This window comes from Schistocerca nitens, chromosome 8 (genome assembly GCF_023898315.1).
Source record: "Schistocerca nitens isolate TAMUIC-IGC-003100 chromosome 8, iqSchNite1.1, whole genome shotgun sequence".
In the NCBI taxonomy this organism is placed as follows: Eukaryota; Metazoa; Arthropoda; class Insecta; order Orthoptera; family Acrididae; genus Schistocerca; species Schistocerca nitens.
Window position 1 is genome coordinate 44,130,037 of NC_064621.1, and position 26,963 is coordinate 44,156,999.

Sequence of the window (26,963 nt, forward strand, 5' to 3'; positions counted from 1 at the left end):
TGGTATGTGTGTGCATACAGTGAGACATGCCCCATATCGGCTACATGGTAGTTTCATGCTGTCGTCGTCCGACTTTAGTTGTGTTACAGACAAGCATCATCTATAGTCTGGAACTATTTTATGAAGTGTGGCAAGAGTGAAGTACAATGCTCCATTTCCTTTGAAAGATTAAGGACGGGAGGAGCCAAAACAATGTAATGGTAAAACCTAATTCATAGTTCACAACAAAAAGTAGCTGATCTGTTTTCTGTGTCTGCGTAATATGCGTTTATCTACTTGTATCTCGTGAAAACAGACAATCTAACACGAGAAATAAATTCTTGAACCACAAGTTTCACCCTTTAGCATTCACTATTCCCATTGTAAAAAAGGGTGTATGATCCTCGATTATAAGATGATTTCTGAGTGGTATTTCAAAAAATTAGAATCAATAAGGTAACACTGGTGACTGTTTTTTAGTATTCACCCACTTACCACGTTTCGTGAAAAGCAGTGAACGGTGGACGGTATAAGATTTCTTTTATTTACCTATCATTTTGGCTGAGGAAGTCAAAATTTTTCAGCCTTTGTTCGTGTTACAGGAAAAATTTGGAAAAAAATAACCGAAAATTGGTTATTTCTTAAACTGGTTATTTTGAGCGGTTTTAACACTCAGGTTAAACTGGTGTCGAAAATAACTGATATAATCGAAAACCCTTTCTTTCAGCGATAACCACCATCCTTAGCAGTTACCAGAGGTTCTCCTTAACGAGCAGGTGGTTAACCGTCCTCTGGTGCGGTTGTTAGACCAGGCAACTCCTTAGCCGCTCCCAGTGTAGATTCCAAAAATTTAGGTCCACTGGTGACAACCTGACCCAACTAGCGGATACTTTTCAGCAGGATTTCGCCGCGCAGGGTAACCACGCGGTGTGAGGCGCCTTGACACAGGTTCGTAGGTCACCACCCGTCGGAGGTCCGAGTCCTCCCTCGGCCATGGCTATGTGTGTTGTCCTCAGCGTAAGTTTAAGTTATATTAAGTTGTGTGTAAACCCAGGGACCGATGACCTCAGCAGTTTGGTCCCACAGGAACTTACCACCAGTACCACTAGCAGGATTTCCTACGTAAACATCAGTATATTCTTTGATATCAGTAAGTTACACGACACTACTTGGAGATAAAGTATTCTCGCGCAACCCCATCAGTGTGGCTTTCGTGGCGTCCTCAACATCTTCATACGGTCTTCCTTGTGTTGGTGATTTCTTAGGTCCCGCGTTGGTGACACGCTGTTGGATAGCATTGAGCGGTAGAATTGTGTCCCTCAGGGCAATGTTCCAAAAGTTAACCTCTTTGCCATTGTCATAAACATTATCACGTCTCTGGTAAGAAGTGCCGTATAGTTGCTCCTTATTTGTGGACGATTTTGTTGTTTTTTGTTCTTCCTGGATTGTTGCAACAGCGACTCGTCAATTGCATCTACATTTCGGAAGTTATTGGAGTAGGTTGCAAAGATGGGTTTTCAGTTTTTCGACTCCAAACTGTTGTGGTTACCACACCTACGTGACTTTACAGCCAGAGCCCCGAAGATATTGAATACCATATAAAGTTTATTAGCCACAGGCCTTGGCGAGCAGAAAGGGCGCGTTGGCTCCAGTTTCACAGGGTTTTCGTGCATTCACCGCTAGACTATGGATGCGAAGCGTACGGGCCAGCGAGACTTCCTTACCTGGAGATTACTGACTATCCACCACGAAGGGATTAGTCTGGCCACATGGGCATGTGCTTACAGGACAAGCACCACACCCAGTCTCTGTGATGTGCGTCAGACGTGGAAGTTCCTCGCAGCTCCGATTTCACCTGCATACCTTACCATTTCTCGTCCACCTCTGGAACGACTTTTCTCCAATCTTTCATGAGGTACCAATGTCATAAAGGATCTGCATGCAGTGTGTGCAGGAGTCGCATGGTGTGGAGCAACTACAATCCCAAATGCAAGATTATAATTGCCTGCCGCCATGGCTACTACAGAGGCGAAGAGTAGTTATAGATTTGGTGCGGCACAGAAGAGATTGTACCCCTGTCCAAAAATATATTATACTAGAACTGACATGTGATTAAATTTTCACGCAATTTTGGTGCACAGATCCTGAGAAATCAGTACCCAGAACAATCGCCTCTGGCCGTAATAACGGCCTTGATACGCCTGGGCATTGAGTCAAACAGAGCTTGGGAGGTGTGTGCAGGTACAGCTGCCCATGCAGCATCAACACGATACCACAGTTCATCAAGAGTAGTGACTGGCGTATGGTGACGAGCCAGTTGCTCTGTCACCATTGACCACACGTTTTCAATTGGTGAGAGATCTGGAGAATGTGCTGGCCAGGGCAGCAGTTGAACATTTTCTGTATCCAGAAAGGCCCGTACATGACCTGCAACATGCGGCCGTGCATTATCCTGCTGAAATATAGGGTTTCGCAGGGATCGAATGAAGGATAGAGCCACGTTTCATAACACATCTCAAATGTAACGTCCACTGTTCAAAGTGCTGTCAGTACGAACGAGAGGTGACCGAGACGTGTAACACATGGCACCCCGTAACATCACGCACTGTGATACGTCAGTATGGCGATGACGAATACACGCTTCCAATGTGCGTTCACTGCGTTGTCGCCAAACGCGGATGCGACCGTCATGATGCTGTAAACAGAACCTGGATTCATCCGAAAAAATGAAGTTTTGCCATTCGTGCACCCAGGTTCGTCGTTGAGTACACCATAGCAGGCGCTCCTGTCTTTGATGCAGCGTCAAGGGTAACCGCAGCAGTGGTCTCCGAACTGATAGCCCACGCTGCTGCAAACGCCGTCGAACTGTTCGTGCAGATGGTTGTTGTCTTGCAAACGTCCCCATCTGTTGACACAGGGGTCGAGACGTGGCTGCACGATTCGTTACAGCCATGCGGATAAGATGCCTGTCATCTCGACTGCTAGTGATACCAGGCCGTTGGGATCCAGCACGGCGTTCCGTATTACCCTCCTGAACCCACCGATTCCATATTCTTCTAACATTCATTGGATCTCGACCAACGCGAGCAGCAATGTCGCGATACGATAAACCGCAATCGCGATAGGCGGTACTCATTTCTCCTCCTCACACGAGGCGTCACAACAACGTTTCACCAGGCAACGCCGGTCAACTGCTGTTTGTTTATGAGGAATCGGTTGGAAAATTTCCTCATGTCAGCACGTTGTAGGCGCGAACCTTGTGTGAATGCTCTGACAAGCTAACTTCGGTTAAATTTCGCGTCTGTAGCACTTCATGTTCGTGATGTAGCAATTTTAATGGCCAGTAGTGTACATTATTTTATTACATTTTAAAGTATTACCACAATTCAACAGCTTCTTTTATGGAGCTAATCTGGATAGGAGGTCCTCAAGACTATCTTCGAAAGAGATTATGCATGATCACGTGGTTATTGGAGCAGATAAGATGTGGTTCATCTGTTAATAACCTGTTTGTTCTGATCGTCTGAGTGCACTTCGCTCTCTACAACACTTGTTCCCAGCAGATAAAGTAGTCCAGAATATGCAGGACGCCCGACTCCAGGTACGATGGCTGGGAAAGGAGTTGTATTTCTGTTGGATATGAGGGCACGTGGGTATTGTAGGGCGGTTTTAGGACCCAAGGAGGCGTGTCGTGATCTTGTATTTCAGTGCACCGTTCCCCTGCTTGCTATCACTTCGCTGTTTAGGAACAGAGTCATTCGACGATGGGAAGACAAGGGACAGGAAGCGAAAGATAATCTGTGTTTAGTAAAGCCCACTTGGCTGCCGTAGTGTACCTCCTTTCAGCCATGAAGACTGTGTGGCATCCCAATTTACTCCTCCTCACATAGGCCACAGTCCTCTGAACATGGTGCTTGGGCGTACAGATCACTGTGAGCTACATTTTAATAAGTGTGTGTGTGTGTACTTTTTTGTTTGTTTGTTTGTTAAAGGGCCAGAGTGCCAGAGTGCAGCGGCAGATTTGACAGCGGTTCATCCTCTGTTTTAACTACAGTGAGTTTCAGAGTTCAAAGGTTTTGTGATCTGTCCAAGCTGTTCCCAAATATTTTATGGAGATGTCCTTACTGTGTTGAAACGGGGACTGACTCATCTGTTTTTCTGTAATTAGTCAGTCAGTGACATTTCCCGGAGCTCCTGTTTCAGCTCCTCTGTCGTTTTGTTTTCATTCCAAGTGTAGCACTTCAACTATATCTCCTTTGTTTTACTGCGTGTGATATGGGGTGATTGTGTGGGTCTGTGTGAGTGAGGCAGGAGCGAGTAAGTGAGTGAGTGAGTGAGTGACTGACTGAGAGAGCCAACGTTTTCAGTACTTTTATCCATATTCGTTTGTTTTAATACTTGAGCGCGGTGACAATGTAACTATTGAGACACCAAAAACAAACAAAAAGATGCTACAAGTCTGATCCCTCGTAACCTACAGTGAAGGGAAGCTATATCATGCTAATTCAAGAAAAACAATGCCATGCAACAGAAATGTCTTATAGAAGAAGAATTATCGGGGATGGACTAATTGAGCATGAAAGTATGGTACCACACCACAAATGGGTATGTTAATAAGGTATTCATCTAACTACAAAAGAAACCAGCAAGCACTGTAACAATATTTTGTTAATTACCATTAACATTAGACAAGTGAACTACCAATGGATCTGCGTATGTAACCATTGAAAAAGTGTAGAAAGCATTGTAAATATGAAATACAGCCTTGGCAAAAGCGAGTGGGCACATGAAAGCGTAATATGAACCTATGTCGCAGATATAGCCAATGACTGCGGAAATGGTTAGCTGTTCAAAGAAAGGAGCGCCTAGTACCTAGTATCCTTAACTCATCGAAAATTAGTCGTTTCTGCCAGTACCCGAATCTCACTGTCATCTGCAGCAGACATTGCGAATTCTGACTAATAAAGAATGTAGGAAAAGAGATGTTGCTACTTACTGTAAAGAAGACGCGTTGCCGGCAGGCTGAAATCAAAGACACTTACATAAAGCTTTCAGCCACAGTTTTCACCAGCAAAAGAGAACCACACATCATTCATACACACAAGCAAGCACACCTCGTGTATAAATGACCGTGAAAATTGCCAGCCTGGGCCAGAAGCAACTATCACGTGGCATGCAAGCAGCAAGCATGCAAGAGGGGGGGGGGGGAAGAGACAGTAGTATAGGGGTGGGGGGAGAGATGAACGTTGTCTAGCGTGTGTGCGGTGACTACAATGCCAACAGGCACAGCGTCAGAAGGTTGTGAAAAAGAAGCGAAAAAGGAGAGGAGTATGGAAAAGATGGGTGGATACATTGACAATGAGCGGCACACAAAGAGGATGAGAGATGAGAATTGGAAGGAGATGATAGGACAGATGGGGTGGAAACTGTTGGGGGGAGAGTGTGTAGACAATATGTTACCATAGGTTGAGGCCAGGATAATTGCGGGAATAGAGAATGTGTTGTAAGTTCAGAAAGGCTAGTGGTGGAGGGGAGGATAGAGATGGCTCAGGTAGTGGAGCAGCCATTGAAATTGAACGTTTTATGTTCAGCTACATGTTGTGCCACACTGTGGTCTACTTTGCTCTTGGCCACAGTTTGGTGGTGGCCGTCCATCCTGGTGGACAGCTGGCTGGTAGCCTACCAATATGAAAAGCTGTCCAATGATTGCAGCAGATCTGGTGAATGACATGACTGCTTTCACAAGTGGTCCAGCTCCTCACAGGGTATGATAAACCTGTGACAGGACCAGAATAGGAAGTGCTGGGTGGGTGAGTTGAGTGGGTCTAGCACTTGTGTCTGCAACAGGGATATGATCTTTGTGGCAAGGGGTGGGAGGGTCAGTGGGCGACAGAGCACAATTATAGGTGGGTCGCGAGGATGATGGGTTGTATTGCTCTAATCTGAGAGCATAATGATAAGTAATCAAAGCTCTGGGAAAGAATGTGGTTCAGTTGATTCAGTTTGAGGTGGTACTAGGTGATGAAGGGGGCACTCCTATGTTGCTGGTTCTTGGGGGCGGTGGGAATTTGGGGGTGTGAGGGGAAATGGCACAGAAGATCTGATTGCTTAGTAGGTCTAGGGGATATTGCCTTTCTGTGAAAGCCATGGTCAGACCCTCAAAATACTGAGCAAGGGAGTTCTTGTCACTGCAGATACGCCGTCCTGGGTGGCAAGGCTGGGAGGGAATTTCGGTGAGAAAGAGATGAAAGCTGTCGAAATGCAGGTGCTGTTGGTGTTAGGTTGGTTCAGTGTGGACAGAGGTACGGATGGAGCCATTAGAGAGGAGGAGGTCAGCGTCTAGGATGATGGCTCGCTGGGATGAGGAGGAACAGCTGAAGTAGACATGGAAGGAGGTGTTGAGGTTGTGAATGAAGGAGGATAGGGTGTCTTGGTAGCAAGACTGACGTAGTAGAAGTTTCAACCACAAATGTGTTTGCTGAGAAGATAACAGCGATCTACTGACTACTATGACTGTTCTTTTTCTTTTTAAAACTCAGCCATATGCAAAACACAGTATACTTATTTATATATATCCAGTCATATTTCGACACCTATGTGCACATCTACTGTGGCTTTAGATTTATTTCTGTAAAATATCATGCAAGTTCATGGTCGTTTTTTTGTTGTCTCTGTAAAATGTGCATTTTGTTTAATTTTTTTGGTTACTGACCGGGAACTATAATGTTCATGAAAACGAATTTTTGCAAGTTGGCTTTTATTGTGCCTCTTTATCGTTTTGACAGTGTGTTATCGGAAACATAGCCATGAAAATCTTAGTTTCTTTTTGAAACAGTTTTTCTTGGCCAGTGACTGTGTACATCAATTTTCCGCCCAGCTGTGCAAATGTGGTGAATATATCTTTTCCATTGCTATTGTGCACACTGTATTCCACACCATTTCTTATAACTCACACGTACCTTCTCCTCACACATACTTTTTGTAGAAAAGTATTTGAGCAAATACTTGCTTCTCCATTCTCATGCATCCTATTGCCGCCACTCACTCGTTCATCGTTTTTCTTCTGTTCATTGTGGCGCTAAGTTTCGACGTTTTTTCTTCGCAAAACGGAGAAAATTGTCACAGTTGTTGAAACAACATTTTATTGTTAACAAACAGTTGAGGAATAATACAATTTCATTCTCAGGCACATGCTGTAGCGATAGAAATACAATGCTATAGCTAAGGGTAAGCAGTCATTCGAACAGCAAATGTTATAGCAAACTGATGACCCGGCATTACTCACACAGAGTGTAAAATAACTGATATTGTGTTGTGTCGTCCCAGGAGTAGGGGAGGAAGTGACAGTCGACCACAAAAGAGTGATGAGAAGAAAACGAGTAAGCAATAGATTGATATTACTTACCTTTATTACATCCAGCATCCAGGTACAGGACATGCCACAATAGAAGCAAGTCAAGTCTGGTACATTCAGGCGGAAGTCACAGAAGTCCAAGTAACGACGCCTTGTTAACAGGCAACGTCAACCGTGAGCAGGCGACCCAACACTGAACCGACTGCTCACGAGCTGGCCGGTCAGCAATTTCAATCCTTCCAATGGGGCACTGCAGTTTCTGCCAGTTGAGGCTCTCCCTGCCAGAGGACATCAATTGGCAGCGGCTCACATGGCTTAGGCTGACAATTTCTGCAAGTGACCTGGCCGTTGGCGAATTCGATTACACTTCTACCCACACCACGCCGCTTGCCCTGATCTCTCCCAGGAACCTCACCCTAGTAACCAGACGAAAGGTGCACTTCCATGCCCAGAAATGGACTGGTCTTCCTACATCAACGACGGCAACGTCGTAGGCAACGGCGACGGCATGTGTGACGACTAGACGATGCCGAGGGGCGGTGGCGGCCCAATGGAACACGACCGAGCACAGTGGGTCCACACTCCGCTGGAGAGGCTGCTGGCGCAGCGGCGTCTGCATCCATAGGCTCCTCGTCTAGCGCTGGTGGTGGGAGGCCAGAGGGAGGAGAAGGCAGCAGTGGTTGCGGGTAGTCCTGGACACTGTGTCTGGAAACTGAAAAGCAGCGGCCGACTCACCAAGCCCACCAACAAGTAACTAATTCTGGGGGCCCCATAACGTTCCAGAGGTCCCCTGTAATAAATACGTGGAACAACCAATGACTTCAGTTGCAGTCTCGACTCCCAGTACTTGTCACCACGAAAGCATCCGAAAAATGTTAGGCTTTAACCTAGTGTGCAGTCGCGTGATGGAGGGTGCAGCAACTGGTGAAGGATCCGATATCGGTGAGCATGCAACAGATCAGCTGGTAAGGGTCCATTCCACGGCTGAGAGGAGTCTGGGGCCAAAATCAGCATTGATGCTTCCTAGTTTGAGTGATAAGTAACCAACTTAGACAGCCGTTGCTTAAATATCTGAACCAAACCTTCAGCTTCACCATTGTATTGGGGGTGAAAGGGTATAATAGTGACATGCTTGATTCCATTGGCAACAAAAATCTGCTGGAACTCTGCCGGTGTACACTGTGGTCCAGTGTCTGAAATTATCACTTTGGGGACGACCTCTATGCAGATAATAGACTGCAGAGTTTTCATTGTTGTTTTGATGGAGTACATCGGAACCACAAACAGGAACTTGCTACGAGCGTCATTGACAAGAAAGCAACGCGTGTTCTAGAAAGAGCGTATGTAATCAACAAGCACTCCCTGCCAAGGGGGCACTAGGCCCGGAACAATCGAAGAATTTTTGTGGGGTAGCAACTTGGCGCTCCGTGCAAACCAAACAGTGTGAGGTCAATTGCTCAATTTGTTTGTCCACGTCGACCAACGTGCAGTGGCGTCGAGCGAACCGCTTCATTCTAATCATGCCCCAGTGACCTTGACGTAGGAGGCGAAGAACTTCCTGCTGAAGCGACAGAGAAATCACCACACGACACTGGTCATTGTCTGTGCGAAGAAAAATAAACCCACTTGAACTGACAATTTATTTCGCAGCGCAAAGTAACGACGAACAGTGGGATCTCTGATCTATCGAATAGCGCGCGGCGCACTGGTGCGGACCTAGCACAACAAATTATTGAAAGTGGAATCGGAGGCGGTGCCTAAGCGATGAGGGGATATTTAATTCGAAAGCAATCCAGAGTATCACTGTCCTGAGCATTAACGTTGTAGCAAGATTTTGTAGAAGCATCTAACACCGAATCAGTGCCGACACATAGACGCGAGAAAAGTTAGCAATTGAGTGATTTTGCCGTTAATCGAGTCACAATCTCCTGTTGATAACTGGACAGCAAGAGCCACCAACTCTGCAGCTTTTGCTCTATACGGGGAGAAACCGGCTTCAATGGGCTAAACAGCGGAATAACAGGCTTATGATCTGTCACCAGACAGAACTTCTTGTCATACAAGTGTTAATGAAATTTGGCAACTACGTAGACGACAGCAAGAGCTTCTGTCTCGATTTGTGAATAGTTACTGTGAGCTTTGCTCTAGAGTTTGGATACAGAAACAATTGGTCCGTCCAAAGATCCGACTCGGTGCGAAAGAACAGCGTCGACGGTGAATCAACAAGCAGCATGATCAGCTTTATAGGATGAAAATACAGTAAAAACCGTCACTAAGAAGGGTACCTTTGAGATTCTGAAACGAAACTTATTTCTCGCTAGGCCACAAAAATGGAGCATTCCTTCTGCGAAGGGATGCAACGGAGCAGCAATCTGCTCAACTTGTGGGATGAAGCGTATATAATTTTTCGCAAACAGCTTGCAGTTCAGTCAGGCTGTAACGAGCTGGCAGATCGCGTGTAGCAGTTAAATGCTACTGGGAGGGGTAAAGCCCATGACTTAGTATCATGTTATACATAGTCATTTCCTTTATTCCAACATAAACGTGCATCTGAGAGCACATGAAAAAGTTTGCTTAAATTTGCTAAACGTCCGAAGACAACAACATCATCTAACTAATTTTCAACAGCTGCGACTTGAGCCATTAACTGTTCCAAGTATCTTTGAAAGATAGCGTGTGCGGAAAAACTATCAAACGGCAAATAACCTCCGATGAATGTTGATAACAAAAAAGCTTTGGGACTGTTCATCAAGAGGTAACTGCAAGTAAGGATTTCTCAAATCAGTCTTTGAATAAAAGCGACCAGCGCCCAATTTGTCCATTAAATCCTCAGGACGTGGCAAAGGAAAGGCATCAGTCACGGTTAGTGGGTTGACTGTTGCAGCTGGCTGCAATGGGCGCAGTCACTCCACTTTCTTGCCAAACTAGTGTTTCCTGAGCAACTTCGACCCTAATGGTGTGAAGAACAGATGGAGCGTGAAGAAAGCGAGGCAGAGCGTTGTCTTTCATTCTTCAAATGTACAAGTAAATTTCTTCCAAAGTTCAGCTACTTGAGTAGTACACAAAAATGTGTTCACTGATAATACATGTTCTTGTACTTTAGAGTCAAACTACTTAAAATAATTCATTATAAAAAAATAAATACGCTGTCACGCGAACACAACACTATAAGTGAAACTGCTCATATGACATTGAGAGAGTGATGGAAGGCAAGAAACACATGACAACAGTGTCGTTCCCGTTGTAAGGTGAGAAGGTAGAGTTAGACTGAGGCAAATGTAGCTTGTACAGAAATTCATAATTACTTTTACTAACCAAAGTAACAGTAGCACCATAGTCCAATGACAAGCGATTTTTACGATTGCCAAATTGCAGTGTGACAAAACTTTATTGGGACTTTCGATGGAAGAAGCGTGCTACTTTCCCGGTGATGCCGGTGAATCTGAGACAAACCCAGACTTTAAAAAAAACTGCATTGACTGAAAGTAGGATAATTCAGTAGGTGCTAGCTCAGTTTCTATTTTTCCAGCTCGCTCACTCACACGTTTCACTCATTGGTTAATCAGATAATGAAAATTTATACGGACCCTACTGAATTATCCTACGATAATCAACTTTTCAGTTCTAACTCAATTAGATTTAAATTACTTGGGAAAATTAACAGAATGAATAATTTTTCCTATCACATTCAACAATTTTTAAAGTAAAATTTTTTTAATTCGATACAACAGGCAGCATGCCAACTTCTCTCCAGGCGAGTAACACTGCAAACGGTCTCTGCTTTGAAGCTTTTTTGGGGCTCCAGCAGTTGTTTCCGATGCACCATGGCAGGTTTGCTGTAACCCTTGGACCTTGACATCGGCGATGAAACAAAGAAATTGCAGTGGGATTGATTACAAGAGTCGCCATGACGACTTCTGTCCGGGTGAGTAACGCTGCCTACGGTGTCTGCCTTGATACAGATCTGGGACTCCAGAAGTTGTTTCCAGTGCACCATTGCTACGTTTACTGTAACCCTTGGACCTTCACATTGACGATGAAAGACAGAAATTGCATCGGGATTGCATACAACAGGCCCCATGCCGTTTTCAGTATAAGCGAGTAACGTTGCAAACGGTCTGTGTATCGAACCTTACGAGGAAGTCCAGTAGTTATTTCCGTGGCACTACTGCACGGTTACTGTGAACCGTTTACCTTCACATTGACGACTAATCATAGAAATTTCATCGGGATTGAATACAACAGGCACCATGCCGACTTCAGTCGAGTAACGCTGCAAACGGTCTCTGCTTGGAACCTTTTATGGGGGTGCAGTAGTTGTTTCCGATGCAAAACTCCCCTACTGTAGCCCTTGGACCTTCACATTGACGATGAAACACTGAAATTTCATCGGGATTGAATACAAGAGGCAGAATGCAGACTTCTGTCCAGACCAGTACCGCTGCAAACGGCCTGTGCTTGGAAACTTTCCTAGGAGTCCCGTAGTACATTCCGATGAACAACTGGACGTTTACTGTATCCCTTGGATCTGCACATTGACGATGAAACACAGACATTGCATCGGGATTGAATACAACAGGCACCATCCCGACTTCTGTACATGCGAGTAACGCTGCAAACGGTCTCTGCTTGATACCTTTTCTGGGAGTCCAGTACTTGTTTCCGATCGACCATTACACTTTTACTGTATACCATGGGCCTTCACATTTAAGATGAAACACATAGATTGCAATGGGATTGAATACAGCAAGCACCATGTGGACTTCTGTCCAGTCGAGTAACGCTGCAGACTGTCTATGCTTGGAAACTTACCTGGAGTCTCATAGTTGTTTCCGATACACCACTGCACGTTTACTGAAGACCTTCGACCTACACATTGACGATAAAACACGGAAATTTCATCGTCAATGAATACAACAGGCACCATGCCGGCTTCTGTACAGGTGAGTAACGCAGAGAACAGTCTCTGCTTGATACCTTTCCTGTGAGTCCAGTACTTGTTTCCGATGCACCACTGCACAATTACTGAATACAGCTAGCACGATGCTGATTTCTGTCCAGTGGAGTAACGCTGGAGACTGTCTGTGCTTGGAACTTTACCTGGGAGTCTCATAGTTGTTTTCGATCCACCACTGTACGTTTACTGTAAGCCTTGGACCTTCACATTGACGATGAAACACAGAAATTGCATCGGGACTGAATACAGCTGGCACCATGCCGACTTCTGTAAAGTAGAGTTACTTTGCAGTCTGCTGTTCTTGGAACCAGTCCTCGGAGTCCCGTAGTTGTTTCCGATGCTCCATTGCACAATTACAGTGAACCTTGGACCTTCACATTGACGTTGAAACACAGAAATTGTATCGGGATTGAATACAGCTGGCAACATGCCGACGTCTGTAAAGTCGAGTAACGTTGCAGACTGATGTTCTTGGAACCAGTCCTCGGTGTACCGTAGTCGTTTCTGATGTACCACTGCACGTTTACTGGCAAACTTGGACCATTACATAGACGATGAAAGACAGAAATTGCATCGGGATTGAATACACCTGGCACCATGCCGACTTCTGTAAAGTCGAGTAACGTTGCTGACTGCTGTTCTTGGAACCAGTCCTCACTGTCTCGTAGTTGTTTCCGATGCACCACTGCACGTTTACTGGTAACCTTGGACCTTCACATTGACTATAAAACTCAGAAACTGCATCGGGATTGAATACAGCTGGCACCATGCCGACATCGATAATGTACATCTACATCTACATGAGTACTCTGCAATTTACATTTAAGTGCTTGGCAGAGGGTTCGTCGAACCACAGTCATACTATCTCTCTACCATTCCACTCCCGAACAGCGCGCGGGAAAAACGAACACCTAAACTTTCTGTTCGAGCTCTGATTTCTCTTATATTATTTTGATGATCATTCCTACCTATGTAGGTTGGGCTCAACAAAATATTTTCGCATTCGGAAGAGAAAGTTGGTGACTGAAATATCGTAAGTAGATCTCGCCGCGACGAAAAACGTCTTTGCTTTAATGACTTCCATCCCAATTCGCGTATCATATCTGCCACACTCTCTCCCCTACTACGTGATAATTCAAAACGAGCTGCCCTTTTTTGCACCCTTTCGATGTCCTCCGTCAATCTCACCTGGTGAGGATCCCACACCGCGCAGCAATATTCTACCAGAGGACGAACGAGTGTAGTGTAAGCTGTCTCTATAGTGGACTTGTTGCATCTTCTAAGTGTCCTGCCTATGAAACGCAACCTTTGGCTCACCTTCCCCACAATATTATCTATGTGGTCTTTCCAACTGAAGTTGTTCGTAATTTTAACACCCAGGTACTTAGTTGAATTGACAGCCTTGAGAATTGTACTATTTATCGAGTAATCGAATTCTAACGGATTTCTTTTGGAACTCATGTGGATCATCTCACACTTTTCGTTATTTAGCGTCAACTGCCACCTGCCACACCATACAGCAATCTTTTCTAAATCGCTTTGCAACTGATACTGATCTTCGGATGACCTTACTAGACGGTAAATTACAGCATTATCTGCGAACAACCTAAGAGAACTGCTCAGATTGTCACCCAGGTCATTTATATAGATCAGGAACAGCAGAGGTCCCAGGACGCTTCCCTGGAGAACACCTGATATCACTTCAGTTTTACTCGATGATTTGCCGTCTATTACTACGAACTGCGACCTTCCTGACAGGAAATCACGAATCCAGTCGCACAACTGAGACGATACCCCATAGGCCCGCAGCTTGATTAGAAGTCGCTTGTGAGGAACGGTGTCAAAAGCTTTCCGGAAATCTAGAAATACGGAATCAACTTGTGATCCCCTGTCGATAACGGCCGTTACTTCGTGCGAATAAAGAGCTAGCTGCGTTGCACAAGAACGATGTTTTCTGAAACCATGCTGGTTACGTATAAATCGTTCCCTTCGAGGTAATTCATAATGTTTGAACACAGTATATGCTCCAAAACCCTACTGCAAACCGACGTCTTTGATATAGGTCTGTAGTTCGATGGATTACTCCTACTGCCCTTCTTAAACACTGGTGCGACCTGCGCAATTTTCCAATCTGTAGGTACAGATCTATCGGTGAGCGAGCGGTTGTATATGAGTGCTAAGTAGGGAGCTATTGTATCAGCGTTATCTGAAAGGAACCTGATCGGTATACAATCTGGACCTGAAGACTTGCCCGTACCAAGCGATTTGAGTTGCTTCGCAACCCCTAAGGTATCTACTTCTAAGAAACTCATGCTAGCAGCTGTTCGTGTTTCAAATTCTGGAATATTCCATTCATCTTCCCTGGTGCAGGAATTTCGTAAAACTGCGTTCAATAACTCCGCTTTAGCGGCACAGTCGTCGGTAACAGTACCATCGGCACTGCTCAGCGAAGGTATTGACTGCGTCTTGCCGCTTGTGTACTTTACATACGACCAGAATTTCTTCGGATTTTCTATCAAATTTCGAGACAATGTTTCGTTGTGGAACTTATTAAAGGCATCTCGCATTGAAGTCCGTGCCAAATTTGGCGCGTCTGTAAATTTTAGCCAATCTTCGGGATTTCGCGTTCTTCTGAACTTCGCATGCTTTTTCCGTTACCTCTGCAACAGCGTTCGGACCTGTTTTGTGTACCATGGGGAATCAGTTCCATCTCTTACCAATTTATGAGGTATGAATATCTCAATTGCTGTTGCTACTATATCTTTGAATTTGAGCCACATCTCGTCTACATTTGCATAGTCAGTTCGGAAGGAATGGAGATTGTCTCTTAGGAAGGCTTCTAGTGACACTTTATCCGCTTTTTTAAATAAAATTATTTTGCGTTTGTTTCTGGTGGATTTGGAAGAAACGGTATTGAGCCTAGCTACAACGACCTTGTGATCACTAATCCCTGTATCAGTCGTGATGCTCTCTATCAGCTCTGGATTGTTTGTGGCTAAGAGGTCAAGTGTAATTTCAGTTTATTAACGTCAATGTGAAGGTCCAAGGTTCACAGTAATCGTGCAGTGGAGCATCAGAAACAACTACAGTACTCCGAGGGTTGGTTCCAAAGACACCAGTCAGCAACGTTAGTCTAATTTTCAGAAGACGGCATGGTGCCATCTGAATTCAATTCCGATGCAATTTCTGTGTTACAACGACAATGTGAAGTTCTAAGGTTCAAGGTAATCTTGCAGTGGAGCATCGGAAACAACTACGGTACTCCGAAGACTGTTCCCAAGAACAGCAGTCTGCAACGTTACCCTTATTTACAGAAGTCGGCATGGTGCCAGCTGTATTCAATCCCAATGCAATTTCTGTTTTTCAACATCAATGCGAAGGTCCTGGGTTACCAGTAAACGTCCAGTGGTGCATCAGAAACAACTACGAGACTCCGAGGACTGGTTCCAACCATTTACAATTCGCGTGGATTCGTGGACTAACTGCTCGAAATCATTTTCGGAGAAAGCATTTAGGACAATCTCGGAAGATGTTTTCTGCCGACCACCGGTTTTGAACAAGTATTTATGCCAACATATCGAGGGACGGTTCAAGTCCCCACCAACTATAACCGTATGAGTGGGGTCTTTATTTGTTACGAGACTCAAATTTTCTCTGAACTGTTTCGAAACTATATCATCGGAGTCTGGGTGTCGGTAGAAGGAGCCAATTATTAACTTAGTTCGGCTGTTAAGTATAACCTCCACCCATACCAATTCGCACGGAGTATCTACATCGACTTCACTACAAGATAAACCACTACTGACAGACACAAGCACCCCACCACCAATTCTGCCTAATCTATCTTTCCTGAACACCGTCTGAGACTCCGTAAAAATTTCTGCAGAACTTATTTCAGGATTTAGCCAGCTTTCTGTACCTATAACGTTGCAGACTGCTGTTCTTAAAACCAGTCCTCGGAGTCCCGTAGTTGTTTCCGATGCACTACTGCACGTTTACTGGTAATCTTGGACATTAATATTGACGATGAAACACAGAAGTTGCATTGTGATTGAATACAGCTGGCACCATGCCGTCTTCTGTGGAGTCGAGTAACGCTACAGACTGCTGTTGTTGGAACTAGTTCTCAGAATCCCGGAGTAGTTTCCAATCCACCACTGCATGTTTACTGGTATCATTGGAGCAACGATGAAACACAGAAATTGCATCGCGACTGAATCTAGCTGGCACGATGCCGACTTCTGTAAAGTCGACAAACGTTGCAGACAGCTGTTCTTGGAACAGTCTTCGGAGTCCCGTAGTTATTACCGATGTAACACTACACGTTTACTGGTAAGCTTGGACATTCACATTGACGTTGAAACACAGAAATTGCATCGAGATTGAATGGAGGGGGAACCATGCCGACTTCCGTAAAGTTGAGTAACGTTGCAGACTGCTGTACTTGGAACCAGACTTCGGAGGCCCATAATTGTTTCCGATACACCACTGCATGTTTACTGGTAACCTTGCACCTTCAAATTGTCGAAGAATCACAGAAATTGCATCGGAATTGAATGGAGTGGGCATCATGACGACTTGGGTAAACTTGAGTAACGTTGGAGACTGCTGTTCTTGGAACTAGACCTCAGAGTCACGTAGTGGTTTCCGATGCACCACTTCACGATTACTGTGAATATTGGACCTTCACATTGACGTTGAATCACAGAAATCCCTTCGGGATTGAATACAGCTGGCACCATGCCGACTTCTGTAATGTCGAGAAACGTTGTAAACTGCTGGTCCCTTAACCAGTCCTCGGAGTCCTGTAGTTGTTTCCGATGTACCACTGCATGATTACTGTGAACCTTGGACCTTCACATTGACGATGAAGCACAGAAACTGCATCGGGATTGAATAAACCTTGCACCATGCCGACTTTTGGAAAGTAGAGTAACGTCGCAGACTGTTGTTCTTGGAACCAGTCTTTGGATGCCTTTAGTTGTTTCCAATGCACCACTGCACGACTACTGTTGAACTTGGACCTTCACATTGACATTGAATCACAGAAATTGCATCGGGATGTAATACTACTGGTACCATGCCGACTTGTTTATCGTCGAGTAGCGTTGCAGTCTGCGGTTCTTGGAACCAGTCCTCGGAGTCTCGTAGTTGTTTCTGATGCACCACTGGACGTTTACTGGTAACCCAGGACCTTCGCATTGATGCTGAAAAACAGAAATTGCATTGGGATTGAATACAGCTGGCACCATGCCGACTTCTGTAAAGAAGGGTAACGTTGCAGACTGCTGTTCTTGGGAACAGTCTTCGGAGTGCCGTAGTTATTACCGATGTAACACTACACGTTTACTGGTAAGCTTGGACATTCACATTGACGTTGAAACACAGAAATTGCATCGGGATTGAATGGAGGGGGAACCATGCCGACTTCCGTAAAGTTGAGTAACGTTGCAGACTGCTGTTCTTGGAACCAGACCACAGAGTCCCTTACTTGTTTCCGATGCACCACTTCACGATTACTGTGAATCTTGGACCTTCACATTGACGTTGAATCACAGAAATTGCATCGGGATTGAATACAGCTGGCACCAAGCCGACTTCTGTAAAGCCGAGTAACCTTGCAGATTGCTGTTCTTTGAACCAGACTTCGGAGGCCCATAATTGTTTCCGATACACCACAGCACGTTTACTGGTAACCTTGGACCTTCACACTGACCTTGAAACACAGATATTGCATCGGGATTGAATGGAGCTGTCACATTCCCGACTTCTGTAAAGACGAGAAACGTTGTAGAGTGCTGTTCTTGGGACCAGTCTTCGGAATCCCGTAGTTGTTTCCGATGTACCACTGCACGATAACTGTGAACCTTGGACTTTCACATTGACGATGAAACACAGAGATTGATTTCGGATATAATGGAGCCCCTTCAGACTTCAGTAAAGTAGAGTATCGTAGCAGACTGCTGTTCTTGTAACCAGACCTCAGAGCCCCGTAGTTGTTTCCCATGCACCACTACACGTTTACTGGTAACCTTGACATTCACATTGACGTTGAAACACAGAAATTGCATCGCGATTGAATGGAGCAGGCCCATGCCGACTTCTGTAATGTTAAGTAACGTTGCAGACTGCTGTTATTGGAACCAGACCTCGGGGTCCCGTAGTTGTTTGCGATATACCACTGCACTTTTACTGGTAACCTTGGACGTTCACATTGACGTTGAAACACAGAAATTGCATCGGGACTGAATGGAGCAAGCACCAGCCGACTTCTGTAAAGTCGAGTAAAGTTGCAGAATGCTGTTCTTTGAACCAGTCTCCGGAGTCCCGTAGTTATTTCCGATGCACCACTGCATGTTTACTGGTAACCTTGCACCTTCAAATTGTCGAAGAATCACAGATATTGCATCGGAATTGAATGGAGTGGGCATCATGACGACTTGGGTAAACTTGAGTAACGTTGGAGACTGCTGTTCTTGGAACCAGACCTCAGAGTCCCGTAGTGGTTTCCGATGCACCACTTCACGATTACTGTGAATATTGGACCTTCACATTGACGTTGAATCACAGAAATCCCTTCGGGATTGAATACAGCTGGCACCATGCCGACTTCTGTAATGTCGAGAAACGTTGTAAACTGCTGGTCCCTTAACCAGTCCTCGGAGTCCTGTAGTTGTTTCCGATGTACCACTGCATGATTACTGTGAACCTTGGACCTTCACATTGACGATGAAGCACAGAAACTGCATCGGGATTGAATAAACCTTGCACCATGCCGACTTTTGGAAAGTAGAGTAACGTCGCAGACTGTTGTTCTTGGAACCAGTCTTTGGATGCCTTTAGTTGTTTCCAATGCACCACTGCACGACTACTGTTGAACTTGGACCTTCACATTGACATTGAATCACAGAAATTGCATCGGGATGTAATACTACTGGTACCATGCCGACTTGTTTATCGTCGAGTAACGTTGCAGTCTGCGGTTCTTGGAACCAGTCCTCGGAGTCTCGTAGTTGTTTCTGATGCACCACTGGACGTTTACTGGTAACCCAGGACCTTTGCAATGACGATGAAACACAGAAATTGCCTCGCGATTTAATGTAGGAGACACCATGCCGACATCTATAAAGTCAAGTAGGGTTATAGTCTGCTGTTTTTGAACCAGTCCTCGGAGTCCCGTAGTTGTTTTCTGTGATCACTGCACGTATACTGGTAACCTTGGACCATTACCTTGACGATGAAACACAGAAATTGCATCGAGGTTGAATATAGCTAACACCAAGCCGAAATTCTCTTAAGTCGAGGAACGATGCTGACTGCAGATCTTGGAACCAGTCCTCGGAGTCGCGTAGAAGTTTCCTATGCACAACCACACGATGACTGTGAATCCTGGACCTTCACATTGAGAATAAAACACAGAAATTGCATCAGGAATGAATACAGCTGGCATCATGTCGACTGCTGTAAAGTCGAGTAACGTTATAGACTGCTGTTCTTGGAACCAGTCCTCGAAGTCCCGTAGTTGGTTCCGATGCACCACTGCACGTTTATTGGTAATATTGGCCCTTTCACATTGACGATAAAATACTGAAATTGCATCGGGATTGAAAACTTCTGGCAAACTGCCGACTTCTGTAACGTCGAGTAACGTTGCCGACTGCTGCTCTTGGAACCTGGTTTCGGAGTCCAGGAGTTGTTTCCGATGCACCACTGCACGATTACTGTGAACCTTAGACCTTCACATTGACGATGAAATACTAAAATTGCATCGGGATTCAATGGAACAGGCACCATATAAACTTCTGTAAATCCAGGTAACGATGTAGACTGCTGTTCTTGGTCCCAATCCTCGGAGTCCCGTAGTTGTCTCCGATGCACCGCTGCATGTTTACTTGTAACCTTGGTCCTTCACATTGACGTAGAAACACAGAAACTGTATCGAGATTGAATACAGCTGGCACCATGTCGACTACTGTAAAGTCGAGTTACCTTGCAGACTGCTGTACTCAGAACCAGTCCTCGGAGTCCCGTAGTTGTTTTTCATGCAACTCTGCAAGTTTACTGGTAGCCTTGGACCTTCCCATTGACGTTGAAACATAGAAATTGCATAGGGATTCAATAAAGCTGGCACCATGAGGACTTATGAAAACTCGAGCAACGTTGCAGACAGCTGGTCTTAGAACCACTCTTTGAAGTCCCGTAGTTGTTTCCAATGCGTCATTGCTCATTTATAGGTAACCTTGGTCCTTGGCATTGACGTAGTAACACAGAAATTGCATCGAGATTGAATACAGCTGTCACCAACACGACTTCTGTAAAAACGAGTAACGTTCCAGACTGCTGTTTTGGAAACTGTCGAGTCCCGGAATTGCTTCTGATGCACCACTGCACGTTTACAGGTAACCTTGGAGTTTCACATTGACGATGAAACACAGAAATTGCATCGGGATTGAATACAGCAGTCACAATAACGACTTCTGTAAAGTCGAGTAACGTTGCGGACTGCTGTTTTTGGAACTAGTCCTCGGAGTCCCGTAGTTGATTCCGATGCGCCACTGCACGTTTACTGGTTCCCTTGGACCTTCACAATGACGATGAAACTCAGGAATTGCATCGGGATTCAATACTGCTGGCACCATGCTAACTTCCCCTAGAGTCAAGTAACGTTGTTGACTGCTCTTCTTGGAACCGGTCCTCGGAATCCCGCAGTTCTTTCCGATGCACTACTGAATGTTACTGATAACTTTGAACTTTCACATGATGACGAACGACAGAAATTGTTTCGGGATTGAATGGAGCATTAATCATGCCGTCTCCTGTAATGTAGAGTAACGTTGGAGACTGCTGTTCTTGGAAATAGTCCTCTGAGTTCCCTAGTTGTTCCCGATGCAGCACTGCATGTTTACTGGTAACATTGGACTTTCTCATTGACGATGAAACACAGAAATTGCATCAGTATTGAATACAGCTGGCACCTTGCCGCCATCTGTAAAATCGAGTAACGTTATAGACTGCTGTTCTTGGAACTAGTCTTTGGAGTCCCGTAGCTTGTACCCATGCTCCACTGCAAGATTACTGTTAGTCTTCTTCCTTCACATTGACGTTGAAACACAGAAATTGCATCGGTATTGAATGGAACAGGGACCATGGTGACCTCTGTAAAGTCGAGTAACGTTGTAGACTGCTGTTCGTGGAAACAGTCTTCGGAGACCCGTACACGTTACCCATGCAGCACTGCACAATTACTGTGAATCTTGGACCTAGACACAGTCGTTGAAACACAGAAATTGCATCGGTATTGAATGGAACAGGGACCATGGTGACCTCTGTAAAGTCGAGTAACGTTGCAGACTGCTGTAATTGGAACCAGTCCTCAGAATCCCGCATATCTTTCCGTTGCTCCATTGCACGATTACTCTGAACCGTGGACCTTGACATTGACGTTGAAACACAGAAATTGCATCGGGATGGAATTCAGCTGACACCATGCCAACTTCTGTAACGTCGAGTAATTTTGCGGAGTGCTGTTCTTGGAACCACTCCTCGAAGCTCCGTAACTAATTCCGATGTATCCCTGTACGTTTATTTGTAACATTGGACCTTTAAATTGACGATGTAACACAGAAATTGCATTGGGATTGAATACAGTTGGCACCATGCCGACGTCTGCGAAGTCAAGTAACGTTGCACACTGCTGTTCTTGGAACCAGACCTTGGAGTCCCGTAGTTGTTTCCGATGCACCGCTGCATGTTTACTTGTAACCTTGGACCTTCACAGTGACGATGAAACACAGAAATTGAATCGAGATAGAATACAGGTGGCACCATGCCGACTTATCAAAGTCGAGTAATGTTCCAGACTGCTGTTCTTGGAACCAGTCCTTATGGTCCCGTAGTTGTTTCCGATGCACCGCTGCATGTTTACTTGTAAGCTTAAACCTTCACAGTGACGATGTAACACAGAAATTGCATCGGGATTGACTACAGCTGGCACCATGCCGACTTATGCAAAGTCGAGTAACGTTGGAGACTGCTGTTCTTGGAACCAGTCGTTGGAGCCCCGTAGTTGTTTCTGATGCACCGCTGCATGTTTGCTTGTAACTTTGGACCTTTACATTGACGATGTAACACATCGGGATTGAATACAGCTGGCACCATGCCGACTTATGCAAAGTCGAGTAACTTTGCTTTTCTTGGAACCAGTCCTTGGAGTCCCGTAGTTTTTTCCATTGCACCACTGAATGTTTACTTGTAACCTTCGACCTCTACATTGACTATGTAACAAAGAAATTGCATCGGGATTGAATACATGTGGCACCATGCCGACGTCTGCAAAGTCGAGTAACGTTATACACTGCTGTTTTTGGGACCAGACCTTGGTGTCCCGTCGTTGTTCCCGATGCACCGCTGCATGTTTACTTGTAACCTTGGACCTTCACAGTGACGATGAAACACAGAAATTGCATCGGGATTTAATACAGCTGGCACCATGCCGACTTATGCAAAGTCATGTAACGTTGCACACTGCTGTTCTTGAAACGAGTCCTTGGAGCCCCGTAGTTGTTTCCGATGCGCCGCTGCAAGTTTACTTCTCACCTTGGACCTTCACAGTGACGATGAAACACAGAAATTGCATCGGGATTACAGCTGGCACCATGCCGACTTATGCAAAGTCAAGTAACATTGCACACTGCTGTATTTGGAACCAGTCCTTGGAGTCCCGTAGTTGTTTCCGATGCACCACTGAATGTTTACTTGTAACCTTGGACCTTTACATTGACGATGTAACACAGAAATTGCATCGGGATTGAATACACCTGGCACCATGCCGACTTATGCAAAGTCGAGACACGTAGCACACTGCTGTTCTTGGAACCAGTCCTTGGAGTCCCGTAGTTGTTTCTGATGCACTGCTGCATGTTTACTTGTAACCTTGGACCTTCAGAGTGACAATATAACACAGAAATTGCATCGGGATTGAATACGGCTGGCACAATGCCGACTTGTGCAAAGTCGAGCAACGTTGCAGACTGCTGTTCTTCGAACCAGTCCTTGGAGTCCCATAGTTGTTTCCGATGCACCACTGCATGTTTACTTGTAGCCTTGGACATACTCAGTGACGATGTAACACAGAAATTGCATCGGGATTGAATACAGCTGGCGCCTTGCCGACTTATGCAAAGTCGAGTAACGTTGCAGACTGCTGTTCTTGGAACCAGTCCTTGGAGTCCCGTAGTTGTTTCTGATGCACCGCTGCATGTTTACTTGTAACCTTGGACCTACACAGTGACGATGTAACACAGCAATTGCATCGGGATTGAATACACGTGGCACCATGCCGACGTCTGCAAAGTCGAATAACGTTGCACACTGCTGTTCTTGGAACCAGTAATTGGAGTCCCGTAGTTGTTTCCGATGCACCGCTCTATGTTTACTTGTAACCTTGAACCTTAACAGTGACCATGTAACACAGAAATTGCATCGGGATTGAATACAGCTGGCACCATGCCGACGTCTGCAATGTCAAGAAACGTTGCACACTGCTGTTCTTGGAACCAGTCCTTGGAGTCCCATAGTTGTTTCCGATGCACCACTGCATATTTACATGTAACCTTGGACCTTCACAGTGACGATGTAACACAGAAATCGCATCGGGATTGAATACAGCTGGCACCATGCCGACTTATGCAAAGTCAAGTAACGTAGCACACTGCTGTTCTTGGAACCAGTCCTTGGAGTCCCGTAGTTGTTTCCGATGCACCGCTGCATGTTTACTTGTAACCAGGGACCTTCACAGTGACGATGAAACACAGAAAATGCATCGGGATTGAATACAGCTAGCACCATGCCGTCTTAAGCATAGTCGAGTAACGTTGCAGACTGCTGTTCTTGGAACCAGTCCTTGGAGTCCCGTAGTTGTTTCCGATGTACCACTGGATGTTTACTTGGAACGTTGGACCTTCACAGTGACGATGTAAGACAGAAATTGCATCGGGATTGAATACAGCTGGCAACATGCCGACTTATGCAAGGTCAAGTAACATTGCACACTGCTCTTCTTGGAACCAGGCCTTGGAGTCCCATAGTTGTTTATGATGAACCGCTGCATGTTTGCCTGTAACCTTGCACCTTCACAGTGACGATGAAACACAGAAATTGCATCGGGATTGAATACAGCTGGCATCACGCCGACTTATGCAGAGTCGAGTAACGTTGCAGACTGCAGATCTTGGAACCAGTCCTTGGGGTCCCGTAGTTGTTTCCGATGCACCGCTGCATGTTTACTTGTAATGTTGGACCTTCACAGTGACAATGTAACACATAAATTTCATCGGGATTGAATACACATGTCACCATGCCGACTTATGCAAAGTCGAGTAACGTTGCAGACTGCTGTTCTTGGAACCAGTCCTAGGAGTCCCGCAGTTATTTCCGATGCACCGCTGCATGTTTACTTGTAACCTTGGACCTTTACATTGACGATGTAACACAGAAATTGCATCGGGTTTGAATACACGTGGCACCATGCCGACTTATGCAAAGTCAAGTAATGTTGCAGACTGCTGTTCTTGGAACCAGTCCTTGGAGTCCCGTAGTTTTTTCCGATGCGACGCTCCATGTTTACTTCTAACCTTGGATCTTCACAGTGACGATGAAACACAGAAATTGCATCGGGATTGAATACAGCTGGCAACATGCCGACTTATGCAAAGTCAAGTAACATTGCAAACTGCTGTTCTTGGAACCAGTTCTTGGAGTCCCGTAGTTGTTTCCGATGCACCGCAGCATGTTTTCTTGTAACCTTGGACCTTCACAGTGACGATGAAACACAGAAAGTGCATCGGGATCGAATACAGCAAGCACCATGCCGTCTTAAGCAAAGTCGTGTAACGTTGCAGACTACTGTTCCTGGAACCAGTCCTTGGAGTCCCATAGTTGTTTCCGATGCACCACTGCATGTTTACTTGTAGCCTTGGACATACTCAGTGACGATGTAAGACAGAAATTGCATCGGGATTGAATACAGCTTGCACTATGCCGACTTATGCAAAGTCAAGTAACGTTGCTCACTGCTGTTCCTGGAACCAGTCCTTGGAGTCCCGTAGTTGTTTCCGATGCACCCCTGCATGTTTACTTGTAACCTTGGACCTTCACAGTGACGATGTAACACAGAAATTGCAGCGGGATTGAATACACGTGGCACCATGCCGACTTATGCAAAGTCACGTAACGTTGCACACTGCTGTTCTTGGAACCAGTCCTTGGAGTCCCATAGTTCCTTACGATGCACCGCTGCATGTTTACTTGTAATGTTGGACGTTTCCAGTGACAATATAACACATAAATTGCATCGGGATTGAATAACCATGTCACCATGCCGACTTATGCAAAGTCGAGTAAAGTTGCAGACTGCTGTTCTTGGAACCAGTCCTTGGAGTCCCGCAGTTACTTCCGATGCACCGCTGCATATTTACTTGTAACCTTGGACCTTCACAGTGACTATGGAACACAGAAATTGCATCGGAATTGAATACAGCTGGCAACATACCGACTTATGCAAAGTCAAGTAACATTGCACACTGCTCTTCTTCGAACCAGTCCTTGGAGTCCCGTCGTTGTTTCCGATGCACCACTGCATGTTTACTTGTAACCTTGGACCTTTACATTGACGACGTAACACAGAAATTGCATCGGGATTGAATACAGCTGGCACCATGCCGACTTATGCAAAGTCGAGACACGTAGCACACTGCTGTTCTTGGAACCAGACCTTGGAGTCCCGTAGTTGTTTCTGATGCACCGCTGCATGTTTACTTGTAATCTTGGAACTTCAGAGTGACAATATAACACAGAAATTAGATCGGGATTGGATACAGCTGGCAGAATGCCGACTTGTGCAAAGTCGAGCAGCGTTGCAGACTGCTGTTCTTGGAACCAGTCCTTGGAGTCCCGTAGTTGTTTCCGATGCACCGTTGCATGTTTACTTGTAATGTTGGACCTTCACAGTGACGATGTAACACAGTCCCGTAGTTGTTTCCGATGCACCGCTGCATGTTTACTTGTAACCTTGGACCTTAACAGTGACGATGTAACACAGAAATTGCATCGGGATTGAATACAGCTGGCACCATGCCGACGTCTGCAATGTCGAGAAACGTTGCACACTGCTGTTCTTGGAACCAGTCCTTGGAATCCCGTAGTTGTTTCCGATGCACCACTGCATATTTACATGTAACCTTGGACCTTCACAGTGACGATGTAACACAGAAATCGCATCGGGATTGAATACAGCTGGCACCATGCCGACTTATGCAAAGTCACGTAACGTAGCACACTGCTGTTCTTGGAACCTGTCCTTGGAGTCCCATAGTTGTTTCCGATGCACCGCTGCATGTTTACTTGTAACCTTGAACCTTCACAGTGACGATGAAACACAGAAATTGCATCGGGATTGAATACAGCTGGCAACATGCCGACTTATGCAAAGTCAAGTAACATTGCAATCTGCTGTTCTTGGAACCAGTCCTTGGAGTCCCGTAGTTGTTTCCGATGCACCGCTGCATGTTTGATTGTAACCTTGGACCTTCACAGTGACTATGGAACACAGAAATTGCATCAGAATTGAATACAGCTGGCAACATGCCGACTTATGCAAAGTCAAGTAACATTGCA